The 7,841-nt window shown below is 30.6% G+C and overlaps 1 long non-coding RNA gene across 1 annotated transcript; it reads left to right on the forward strand.

Moving 5' to 3' along the window:
- The first annotated feature begins 3,248 nt into the window (after positions 1-3,248).
- On the forward strand, positions 3,249-5,026 carry LOC143058444 (uncharacterized). The gene is made up of 2 exons (XR_012973063.1): positions 3,249-3,326; positions 4,336-5,026. It is a non-coding gene; the product is annotated as an uncharacterized LOC143058444 (long non-coding RNA).
- The last annotated feature ends 2,815 nt before the right edge of the window (positions 5,027-7,841 follow it).

A 7,841-nucleotide genomic window follows, 5' to 3' on the forward strand; every position in this document is an offset into this window, starting at 1 on the left:
AAATACAGACAATTATAATATTAAAACAACACATAAATGAAATAAAGATTCATGTAACAAGTCATGAGCCAATTCTATGTATACAAATACATTATAAACTGATATTGATACCATAAACTTATATTTCAGTATTCTAGATTTTCATATATTTACTTAAAACACACAATATAAGATTTATATATATATATATATATATATGCATATGCACAAACTACTGTAAAAGATTATTATCTGGTGAAACGGTATGGTGGTCTCTCAAATCAAGAGCTTCTTCAATATACATACAAATAGATTTTAATTCCTTTTCAGACATAGGATTTAACATTTTGGTAAAATTTTCATTCAAATTATTTGAATTAATATCATTAATTTTATATTTAGATCTAATTTTGTTATATTGCGGACATTCAATCAAGAAATGAATCTCATTTTCAATTTTTCCTGTGCAAAATTTACAAAATCTCTCATTAGATGGTATTTTTGGTCTTGCATACCTTCCAGTTTCTATTGCTAATGAGTGTGCACTAATTCTTAATTTAGTGAGTTTTTTCTAAGGTATTTAGGAATATTAAAATTTAAATATTCTTGTTGTTTAAATTTAGTATAAATTTTACTAAAAAATAAAAGTTTACCACAGTTTCCATCTTTTATCTTAGAAAGTTCAAATATAATTTTATTTTTGTAGAAATCTTCTAGTTTCTGTTTGAAATTACTATTACAATGCTTGTTAAAGGGTATTCCAATATATTTCATTAATTCAGATAGTTTATAAGACCATGAATTTTCTCTATTTGTGAGAGTTTTGTCCACTTCAAAAGCAGCCTTGAGAATTTCATGCGGACCACCAGACCGTTCACCAATATCACTGAGACGCTCATAATATTTATACATAAGTTGATAACATTTAATGCTAATGGGTAAAGTGCCCAATTCACACCGCACTGCTAGATTGGAAGACTTTCCATGAACCCCAAGTATGTTTTAAAATATGGAGTTTTGTGTTTTTTCTAATTTACTTTTGTCTAATGCTTCAAAATTTGGTTTGAAAATTTCAATTGCATTGGAACTGTAATAAAAGTAAAAGTTTTCTTTATTTACTTTAATTTTAGAGAAAATTATAATTTTTGTTTTCTTAAGGTTCACGTCCAGTTTCCATTCAGTACTATATTTTTGTAAAGAATCAAGAGAGTTCTGGAGACCATCTGCAGATTCTGATATCAACAATAAATCATCAGCATACAATAAATGGTTCACTTTTTTACCATTTAAATTAACTGCACTAGTTAAGTTTGTATCTAAGTATTTTCCTATGTCATCAACAAATATATTAAATAAAGTTGGACTTAAACTGTCACCTTGTTTGACTCCCTCATTAGCAAGAAAAGGCTTGGTAAACATATTTTGATATTTACATGAATATAAGGTATTAGAGTACATGTCATGCAGTATATTATAAAATTTGCCTTGTATTCCTTTATTTTGTAATTTTAAGAACAGAGCTGATCTCCAGACACTGTCAAAAGCCTTTTTAAAATCTACAAAACACACATATAGTTTCTTTTTACATTTAAACAAATATTTGTTTATTATTGTTTTTAAAATAAAGACATGATCTACAGTTCTGTATTTTTTTCTAAAACCACCTTGATTTGCTATAATGCTATAATGCTTCTCAGGGGCGGATCCAGCCATTTTAAAAGGGGGGTCCCAACCAAGAGCAAAGAGGGGTTCCAGGCCATTCATTAGGAGGCGGTACCCGGTCCTTTTATCCTCCTATGCTATTGACAAGTACCACCTAAATGTAGAAATTTTTATATAAGATATTCATGGAATAAATTGAAAAGTACCACCTAGAAAAGTGGAAAGTACCAGTCAACATGAAAGATAATGAAACCCCTGGGGTTCCAACTATATCTCCCATTCAAATGCATTGCTCGGTAAAAGAAAAGGATTCCAACCCTCAAATCTATGGTCAGGTTGTTGTCTCTTTGACACATTCCCTTTTTCCATTCTCAATTTTATCATGTAGTCGTCGTTGTCCCAGGACATTTAGTTTTCGCTTAATAACTTTAGTACAAGTAATAGAAATCTATGAAATTCAAACACAAGGTTTGTGACCAGAGTTTTGTTCAGAGTTTAGGAATTACATGAATTAGGGGCCAATAGGGGCCAATATTAAACTTTGTTTGATTTTATAGAAAATTGAATTTATATTGGAGTTCTTTGATATGCCAAATCTTACTGTGTATTTAGATTCCTAGTTTTTTGGTCCTGTTTAAATTGGTCTACCTTAAGGTCCAAAGGGTCCAAAATTAAACTTATTTTGATTTTAACAATATTTAAATCCTTGGTGTTCAGATTAATATGCTGAATCTGAATATTTACTTAGATTTTTTTATTATGGGCCCAAATTCAAGTTGATCCAAATCGGGGTCCAAAATTTTACTTTGTTTGATTTCAACAAAAATTGATTATATGGGGCTCTTTGATATGCTGAATCTAACCATTCATTAAGATTTTTGATATTTTGACCCATTATCAAATTGGTCCACATTGAGTTCTAAAAGGTCCAAAATTTAACTTTATTTGATTTCACCAAAAAATGAATTATTGGGGTTCTTTGATCATGTTGATATGCTGCATCTAACCATGAATTGAGATTTTGAATATTGGACCATTTTAGAGGTTAATTGTCAATTTAAAATTTTTAAGTACTTGGACCGCATTCATTCTGTGTCAGAAACCTATGCTGCATCAACTATTGAATCACAATCCAAATTTAAAATTCAGAGTTGTATTGAGCTTGAATGTTGTGTCCATACTTGCCCCAACTGTTCTGGGTTCAACCTGTACGTTTGTATCAAGCTGAGCCATGCATAGCATTTTTATCTGATTTATATATTAATTTGAAATTTTGACAAGTGAGACACATACAGATTATACTGTTAACAATATTTCAGAGTTTAACGTAGTCAAGCGAAACAAATTTTAGAAGAATAGTTGAATCATGTCTTTGTTGTCAAATGAAAAATTAGTACGAACACAAAGAAAAAGTATGGGAATGTTTGTTTTTTAAACTATTGACCAGGGTGAAAGTCTTTGAAAGTCATGGCTGGCAAAAAGTTTGTGAAATGAAATAGCACAAATATTCCATTCTTTTTAAATATAACTGAATATAAAGAAAAACACAAACTGATGTTTTATAATAGTTTTTACCCTTTTTATGTTTTATAGGACAAGAAATATAGAAAATGATGAAAAATATAAACAGTTACAATAGAAATGAGCGCAAAACAAGATAAACAGAATACAACAAGGCCTAAATGGTAAGACCACTTCTATATACTGTAAATTCAGATTTTTCAGGGAAGGGACAACTTATTGTGATTACAAAAAAAATCTGCATAAAGATCTATATAGTTACATGATATGTTTCTGTTATCAAAATATGATTTCTTATTTTTGCGATACTCACCCAGTCACATTATTCGCATTACTAAAAAGTTTCGATAATTTCTGAATTACAGTAATAAAAGAAATTGCCTTTGAATGATGACTCATATAAAAATAAGAAAATGTGGTATGGTAAATGAGTGACTTATCCACCAGAGTTCAATGAAGCGGATGCAAGAAATTAAAGGCCAATCATGGGCCTGCCTTCAATAATGAGAAAACACTTCCTTTATAGGTCATCCATTAAAGATCTCAACATATAAAGATTTAAACAATCCAATTTAGTTCAACATGTTCAAAGTCAATAACAATTAATAAAAAAAAATCATGCCTAATATAAAATATTGTTTGTTTCTCCAATCCTGACTGACCCTGCAAAAATGGCCCTACTCATAAAATTTTATTGTCAAAACTAAGCCAAATATTATTTTATTCATTTCTGATTTTCGGGCTTGCCGGATCATCGGATAATATTCAGGCTTTTGGGAAAAATAAAATTATTTACCTACCTACCTACCCACACCTGGCTTGTCAGAATAGGGATTAGGGAAACAAACAATATATTAATTTAGGCCTCATGTCTGTGAGCACTCAACCTGACCATAATATAGGACAGTGGTTCAAATATTAACACAACATATGAACATTCTATAACAACTATTGCAAGTGGCTCAACTTTAAATATCACTGCAAGGCACTAAACAACGAATATTAAATCTTGGACACAAAGCACTGAAATAAGAGAACTCATAAGCATGACAAGTAAGAATATCAAATGAAAGTTTCTCAAAATGTTCATTAAAACATGATAAAATAAGCTTATTTATATTGCTGTTTTTTTCTCCATTTATAACATTTTTTTTTTATTTTGTGTATTAATAGGTCAGATATCTTGGTTTTTATGATCATCAACAGGTCCTGCAGGTCTATACTGAAGAGGAAACTTAATTGTTAATACTTTTCTACATAATGTGCTAATTGGATTATTAATGTGAAATGAACTCAAGTGTGTGTTTTTCTGGAAAAAGAAATAGAAAAAATCCTACAAAATTGCTATAAACAAAATGGAGTACTATCAAAGAACACAATTGTGTAAAATGTAACAACCTACATTCATATTAACTGATGGATTATGGAGAAATTAAGAAAAAAAATAGTATCTTTGTCATGTTTGTTGTCGAAATAAACACCTGCTTTATCAATTCATGTACATGGCTCCATCATATCAAATATACAAAGAAGATGTTTGAAGAACATACATTGCCAAAATTTATTCAACCAATTGAAGGAAGATGTCTTGTGGATTGAATTATTTATGCACTGAACTGTTATGTAGGGGGTCGAATACACAGCAGCTGAAACAGAAGACAAGTTAATTTGACATGAAAAGTGTTTATTTTATTTAATATGCAAATATGAGCACAATATTAATAACATCACAAATGGTATGATATTCATAGCATTTTGCTTATTATTGTATTGTCTTAAACATGCTAAACAGTCAGCCTTTTGTTTTTGTATGTTTAATACTCACCATGAAAATTTGTATTACAGTATTAAAGTTTTAATTATCTTTTGTATCAATAATTCAGTCTAGGAGAAAGTATATTAATACTGTTTGTACTGTTATGAAATTTCCATAGAGGAAAAACATTTCCTTAAGGGAAATTTGATGTTCAGAAATTTCCCTAGAGGAAATTTGAAGATCAATGATTTCCCTAGAGGAAATTTGTTGTCTTGAATTTTCCTCCAAGGAAAAGTGTTTGTCAAAAATTTCCTCACAGGAAAAAGTATTTCCTCCAAGGAAAATTTGAAGCTATATATACAAATTTCCTCACAGGAAAAAGTATTTCCTCCAAGGAAAATTTGAAGCTGCAAATTTCCTCAAAGGAAAAAGAATTTCCTCTAAGGAAATAGAATTTCCTCAAAGGAAATAATTATGCAGCAAATTCCCTAAGGGAAATCTTTTTCCCTTGAGGAAAAAAACAATTTCCCTTGAGGAAAAATCTTTTTCCTTCAGGGAAATTTGATTTCCCTTGAGGAAAAGTACTTTTCCTCTGAGGAAATTGTTGAAAAAAGGGGCATAACTTTTTCAACAGTGGTGCTAGATCCAAAAAATTTTAGGACAAATATCAGGGAACCAATACCAACCAAGTTATCAACTTTGTTTTGACTTAACTCCAAAAATTAAGGTGACAACTTTTGCACTCAGCGGAATTGCAAACTTGTCCCGGAGACTGTTCTTTACTCAATAGACTTACTGCCTAGGCGTTAGCTTATTGCCTAGGATTTAAGCTTAATGCCTAATTTCACTTATTGCCGCTAACATATTTATATTATATTTGATTTTTCATTTTTTTTTTCTGTTTTGCTCTACGACTTCTCACTTTCTGCAATCATGTCGGCAGATGAATATATCCTTCCATTTACATTTTGAACGATCTCATCTTTAACGTTTTAATCAACTACATGTATTTCTGTTCTTTATAAATTGTTGGCCCTAAATATTCAGCTTTGAGCGTTCCTGAAGAAGGTAGATCCAGAACAGCGCTTGAGTCGTAAATTTTAACATTTTGTTTTCATTTTTTTATCGATTGCATGACGATCATGTGTATTGTCAAGTGAATCATGATTTCAGTTCTAAGTATTGGTACGGTAGGAACACTGAATTTATGATGTCGCAATAAACGTTGTGACGTTGCGCACGATATTGGTGTCACTTTGGAAATATGGGTTAGAAGGCGGGTTATTCAAATTCAAGCTCTTATCATAAACAATAAATAGCCATGTTATGCATATCATTCGAAAGGAAATAAACCATAGAAATCAATAACATAAATGATTTTGTGCTTTGTCTATATTTTAATGAAAAACTTTGCTCATTTCGATGCCTATATATAACGTCATTTCAAGGGTGTCCCGCTGTTACAATTTTGTTTAATATGCGTCTTTGAAATCCCAGTGCGGATTCATTAGTTAGTAGAATGATTTAAAATTTCACAACTATATTGTACACATTTAACGTTACTCTCTTTAAATAAATGTTTAACTGTAAGTGAAAAAAGATCGTCAGAAGAGTTTAAATAAAAAAGAGAAAAAACGTCCAAATTACATTTTTTGTAGCTGCTCAACCCGTAAAAAAACTTTCTGTCTTCACTTTCATAAGATATAACGGACGAAAATCGGTTTTGGTAATATTAGAAAAAAATATACATGTACCGAAGAAGTTATCTGAAGTCATCATTAGGTAACTGCGGTCTTTTTTTAAAAATATCGTCATTTTTCCCGTGTCCAATAAAATGTCCCTATGGACAAAATAACACGAAGAATAATTCAGAGGCTTTTTATCAAACGAAATTCTACGGAAGCCGATAAGGGCCATTCAAAAAAAAAAAAATTATGTCGTAATTACGACATAGCATGTCGTAATTTCGACATAACATGTCGTTATTACGACATCGCTATGTCGTAATTTCGACATAACATGTCGTTATAACGACATCGCTATGTCGTTATTTCGACATAACATGTCGTAATAACGACATCACTATGTCGTTTTAACGACATAGCTATGTCGTAATAACGACATCGCTATGTATATAAAAGAATGTGTATTATGATTGCCAAGACACTAAATGACACAAAAATTAACAACTATATGTTATCATAATGCCCCCAATAGTTAGAAAAGCCCCCGCATAGTCAGCTATAAAAGAGGGACGAAAGATACCAGAGGGAGAGGCCCCGGAATGCTGTGTGGCATACAGTGTTAACATTAATTAATTATTAGCTCCCTTGGTAAAACTCCAAATTTCATATTTAAAGTATTTCATTGTTGATTAATTTACATGATGCTTAATAAGTATATATTTGTTAATTGCATATCTTTTGCTATTTGAATTCATTGGTTAAAGATATTTATTCATATTGTAAAGTTTAATATTTGTATCGTTAGTCAACTTCTTTGGTTACCTTCTGTGAGAAACTTATATAATTTATAGATCGTATTTAAGTCCTTCAAGATACCGACCGTGGAAGTGATGCAGAGTCAGTCAAGGTCTTATAAATCTTCTACTTGTTCGAAAAAAATATGTGTGGAATTATATGAGGATTGACATACAGTCCTACCTATAAACAAACTCAAATTACATGCCTTCGTGTTATAAGGGTGAATTGAAATATTGATTGCTCTCTTTCGTGAAATATTGATTGCTCTCTTTCGACTTTCAAACGTTGGACACGATGTTGCTACAAGCTTTAGGATTTAAAACAGAATTTTCGAAATTTCATCCGCAAAACAATATAAAAATGTTAGAAAACACGAACCAATATTAAAACAAATTCAATATATGTTTCAAATTATGTTTATACAGCTCTTGATCATATAT

Source organism: Mytilus galloprovincialis, chromosome 14 (genome assembly GCF_965363235.1).
Source record: "Mytilus galloprovincialis chromosome 14, xbMytGall1.hap1.1, whole genome shotgun sequence".
Taxonomy (NCBI): Eukaryota; Metazoa; Mollusca; class Bivalvia; order Mytilida; family Mytilidae; genus Mytilus; species Mytilus galloprovincialis.